Raw genomic sequence first — 5,631 nt, forward strand, 5'->3', positions numbered from 1 at the left:
TTTGCCTCTCATTCTTGATCTCATGAAGCTTGATCACTTGGATATTAAGAATTCCATAAGAAAACATTCTGCTTTAATTTGAATAAATTGCCTAACTGGTTTGAGTTGCAATAAAATTGCTTTACTGTGGGCTTTGGTCACTATGCTCAGACCTAAGTTAGAGGAGGAAATCATGGTAGATGAAGGAAAGAAGAAAGAGGGGTTTGATTTATTCTATAAAACATGAGCAACTGTCGAAAGTGGATTAACACAATATTAACTAAGTTAAGGTCTGACTGCCATACGCAGAATGAATCAGGAGGTGGGGGCCAAGAATGAAAGCAGAGAGACCAGTTATTGCAGTGACAGACCAAGAGATGATAATGGTTTGGTATAGGTTTATAGCAGCAGAAATGGAAGAAAATGCATTAAATGGGGAATTATCCCTCAGGGAAAGCCAACATGATTTACTGATAGACTGGATATGGCATGTGAGTAAAAGAAAGGAATTTTTATTTATTTTTTTAAAAATTTATTTGAGAGAGAGAGAGTACACACAAGCAGGCAGAGGAAGAGGGAGAAGCAGGCTCCCCACTGAACAGAGAGCCAGATGTGGGACTCGATCCCAAGACCCTGGGATCATGACCTCAGCCAAAGGCAGATGCTTAACCAACTGAGCCACCCAGGCACCCCAAGAAAGGAATTTTTAAAAAGCATCAGTGGCTTCTTCCTGGAGGAGGAGGCCAGAAGTCTGTTGGTGGTGGTGGTCAATGAGGTTGCCAGTGTAGACAGAGATCTGGGGTTCTGGCTCTTCCACAACAGGTGAGCCACAGCATGTGTATGCCCTTTCACCCCCTCTGATGCAGCACATCAAGGAGTATACAGATAAAAATATTCAGGAAGGCCCAACTGTCAAGCCTACACCTCCAATAAAAAAGAGTTACATGATGTTTGGCATCAGTTCCAATGTGGTGATCTTAGCATCTGCCCTGCAGACGGGACGTCAAACAGCATCATCCTATGCAGTTTGGTCATGAGAATGAACTGAGAAAACTCAATATTGGTTTCTTAGACCTCTTAGATATTTTGATAAGGAGCCCTGGGAATATAAAATGAAAAGAGAAACCTGGAAGATCTTAAGCTGCTTTTTGTAGGTGTGTAGCACATTGAGAGAGACCTTGAGAATCACAGTGAAGGTGCAGAAATATTAACGTGTTGAAATAGTTACGTCTTTCAAAAGCATCTGCAACGAGTCATTGAGATGATTCACAATTGTTTGGCTTCTTTGCCTGATGATTTGCCCCATGTAGAAGAAAGGATGAGAGTAAAAATGGAAGCAATGGATGCTGGTGATAGAACTGATCAGAATGAACTACAGAAAGAAAATTCAGCTCGTAGGAGAGACCAGATGATAAAGAAAGATGCTGCCTTGTGTGTCCTAATTGATGCAATGAACCAAAGACAGTGAAGGATGTTTCTTTTTCTTCTCGCTTTTCTTTCACTCTTTAAGTATATAGCATCATGTATCAGTTAATTTGCTTTTGGGCAGCCTTCAAAGAGTTATCACTAGAAGTCACATAAATGTCTTTACTCTCCAGCCTTATGAATTATGAGATGTCACAGGCAGTAATTGCACTTTATGGCAAACAGGCAGACTAGTGCACCTGCATTAAGTGTAATCACCTTAAAAAACAAGGTATTTGCAGCTATTGTGCGGAACGTTTCTGTTTTTGGAGTTGCAGTATCACATTAAAGATATCCTCAAAAAATAGCAAGTTTTCATCCTTGAAAAGTAGATCTGTCATTTGCTTTCAGAATGAGAGATAAATAAAGGATATCAAGCTATATAAATGTGAAATTATGAAATATTTATTTATTTCACTTAAAAATTTGCTTACTCTAAAAAAGCAGTGTAACATGTTAAAAGAGAGGAACTCTATGATCTTAAAACAGCAACTTTGTTTTCCCTCATGACGGCCCCTGCAAACACACTCCCTCATCCTCTTGTCCCTATCCTGAATGGGTCTCATAACTTTTTTGGGGTCACTCAGATAAGCCCTTGGGTTACTTTTAGTTACATTCACTTTAGTAATTAACTATACATTTCCTTTAAAGCTGAACTCAGACTTGCTGAAGGCTAGAAGCCTGCAATGGAAAGGGGGTTTGGTGGCAGAGACCGCTAGATGTCGTCTGGAGATTCTTGCTCTCTGGACATACATTGCTGAGATGTGGCTGCCCTGCCAGGGACGACATGTCCTCAGCCCCCTTGCATCTAGATAAGGTCATGTGACTAAATTCTCAGCAATGGGTATAGGAATCCAGGCCTGCCCCATAAAAATGTCTTGCTTGATCCTCCGATCTCTTCTCTCATCTGCTAATTGGATGGCCACACCCAGAACAACTTTGGAAGCCACTTGAAGGTGGCAAAGGGTCAGTCAGTTTGGGTCCTTTAATGACTGTGAAGACTAGGCCCTCTTTTCATTACCTTCAGCCATCCGACCCCATCTGATTTGACTTCATGTGAGCAAGAAATCAACATGTTTTGAACACTGAGATTTTATCTTTGTTCTTTCTTCTCTTCAGCCCCGCCCCCACCGTCTTGGTGAGCAGCCTGCCTTGTGTTTGAGGATCTCAGTCTTTCTTTTAAAGTAGGTCAGTGATTCTCCAAGTGTTGTCCTGGACTAGTGACATTAGCATCCCCTGGAGATTTGTTAGAAATGCAAATGCTCATGGGGCGCCTGGGTGGCTCAGTCGGTTAAGCAGCTGCTTTCGGCTCAGGTTATGATCCCAGAGTCCTGGGATCGAGCCCCGCATCAGGCTCCCTGCTCAGCCGGGAGCCTGCTTCTCCCTCTGCCTCTGCCTGCCACTCTGCCTACTTGTGCTTTCTCTCTCTGTCAAATAAATAAATAAAATCTTAAAAAAAAAAAAGAAAGAAATGCAAATGCTCAGACCTCACCCCAGACCTATTGAATCAAACTTTAAGGGTGGGGCCCAGCAAGCTGTGGTTTTAACAGGTCCTCACTCAGGTGATTCTGATGCATTTTCAAGATTAAGAATTGCTGGTAAAGATAATGCTTTTTTTCCCAGATGTCCAGTTTTGATTCTTCTCTCAGTCTCTGGTTTTCAGTATAACCATCCTTTTGCTCTATTAAGGTCTCCAGCCCCAGAGCTGACCAAGTTAGTTTATAATGGCTACAGGACGATTTCCCTAGAGACAGTCATGTATCCTTTTCCTTTATAAATCATGGGAGTTCCCAAGTAGAGCCCTCTTTATTAGACAGGCAGCCAGCTGGCCAGTCATATCTTTTGTTTTTTTTCTGGCATGTGTCTAGTATAGATCTTTGAGCTCCAGAACCTTCAAGGACACAGTCCAGGCTCTCTTAAGATTAAAGTGAAGGGGGAGGGAAGCCACCTCATCCTTTTGTGTGTGTGTGGGTGGTGCAAGCTGGATGTTGTATAACACGTAAGCAACTATCCAGAGAAACATCTTCCCTTCTTTGACCTCTACCTTTTTATAGCTTTGAGGAAGGTGTTGGGCTAAGAGGTGAAAAACCAACTTTTGGCTGCTTTGCAAATCCTTGTGCAGTAAAAAATGAAGTGAATCATAACATTGTTACTGGAGTCAAAGTATCATTTGTATATGGATTTATGAGTTTGTGTTGGGGGTGGATTAAGGGGGTAAAATTCCACGAGGAATTTTATATTTGAAAAAAAGAAAAAAGAAAAACGAAAAGAATAAAGGATGCTTTCTGTGTGAGAAGCTGGGTGAATAATGAAGTAGTTAACTAATATAGCAGAAAATTAGGGATGGGAAATCAATAATTGTATCCTCCTTATGTTTAACCACACTTACTCTATGGTATTAGGATAGAATCTAGTTTTCTAGTCTCCAAAGATCCCACCTACCATGACTGAGAAAGATGAGTACCCTGAGGTCTCTACCCAACTGAAGACTGAACTTGTAGGGGTTTGGAAAGACAGGTAATAATTAACATAAAGTTGAGAAATATATAGTCCTAGTCCTACTAAACAGTTTAAGTGCATTTTGGTCCCACTTCATAATATTTTCTCTGTAGATTCTACATATGCTAAATGTAAATATGGTCTTTGCTCAGGTTCTTTGGCCAGCAGAGCCCGAGGCAAGAACTTATGTGTTAACTGGATTGTGGAGTACAATTCCAGAGAAGTAGGAATGAGGGAGAAAGGAGTGAGACAAGGAGGGAGGGAAAGCACATGTGAACAAATGCCTCACTAAGCTGGCAAGCGCTCTGTGGTGAGGGCGGTTGATTGATTTTGAGCGGTATCTGCAAAGAGATACTATATGAATCACCACATCAGAAGAGCATATCCAAGAGAAAGAAGATCTATCTGCCAGCTTTCTTCTTCCTGTCACTTTCTCCCTTGGTTTAAATCTTTAAATATCATCTGTGTTTTAGCAGCCAGGCTTTCTTTCTTTCTTCTTCTTCTTTTTTTTTTTTTTAAGATTTATTTATTTTACTTAAGAGAGAGAGAGCACACAGTGGGGAGGGGCAGAGGGAGAGAGAGAATCCCAAGCAGACTACTGGCTGAGTGGGGAGCCGACGCAGGGCTTGATCTCACGACCCTGGGATCACAACCTGAGCCAAAACCAAGAGTCCGATGCCTAACTGACTGAGCCACCCAGGGGCCCCAGAGGCCAGGTTTTCTATATTTGAAGACAAAGTACTAAGTATTGGGAAAAATCGAGCTATGGCATGGCAAATTTTGAGCAGGAGTGACCTTTCCCTATGACCATTAAATTATAACATATAGAAGATTTCTCTCCTTTTAAATACTTTTGCTTCAAGACAAATCCTTAAAGCCCAGTGAGTATTTACAATTTGTGGACTGTGATAATATAATTGGTAGAAAACTCTGCTTACTTATGCTATTATTATTTCTTGCAGCAATCCCACAAAGGTGGTGTTATTATTGTTATCCATCTTTTTCCCTGAAGATGAAATTGAAGCTAATAGAAATCAATTTGTCTAAAATCAGATGACTTATAATTTAGCATAAGATTTCTGACCTTGTGTCTGATTTTATGGTTCAGCTATTTGTATTATACTCTTACTTTAGGTTCCTAGTTTCATTTTATTTCATTTTTTAATTTGTTAAGTATAGATAATAGTACTTATAATGTTGTGAGAAGACAATTTTTTTGAAAAGCATCATGTGCTACTTTCAAATAAGCAATACATGGTAACCATGCTGTGCATTATATCCCCATTCATGACCTACTCATTTTACAATTAGAAACTTGAACCTTTAACCCCTTTCACCAATTTTGCCCACACCTACCCCTGCCTTAGGCAACCACCAATTTGTTCTCTATATACATGAGCTCATTTAAAAAAATTTTTTTAGATTCTACATATAAGTGAGATAATATGGTATTTGTATTTTTTTTGGTCTGACTTATTTCACTTAGTATAATACCTCAAAGTCCATTCATGATGTTGAGAATGGCAAGATTTCTTTCTTTTTTTATGGCTAAATAATATTCCATTGTGTATACTTGCCATATTTTCTTTATCCATTCATTCATCAGTGGACATTTCGGTTGTTTCCGTACCTTGGCTATTATAGAGAATGCTATTATAAACATGGGGTGTATATATCTTTTCAAGTTAG

At 39.9% G+C, this 5,631-nt stretch overlaps 1 pseudogene; it reads left to right on the forward strand.

The window, feature by feature from the left end:
* The first annotated feature begins 289 nt into the window (after positions 1–289).
* On the forward strand, positions 290–1,447 carry LOC118000916 (annotated as a pseudogene).
* Positions 1,448–5,631: the final 4,184 nt, after the last annotated feature.

The sequence above is a fragment of the Mirounga leonina genome, unplaced genomic scaffold (assembly GCF_011800145.1).
Source record: "Mirounga leonina isolate KUSES-001 unplaced genomic scaffold, KU_Mleo_1.0 Mir_53, whole genome shotgun sequence".
NCBI lineage: Eukaryota > Metazoa > Chordata > Mammalia > Carnivora > Phocidae > Mirounga > Mirounga leonina.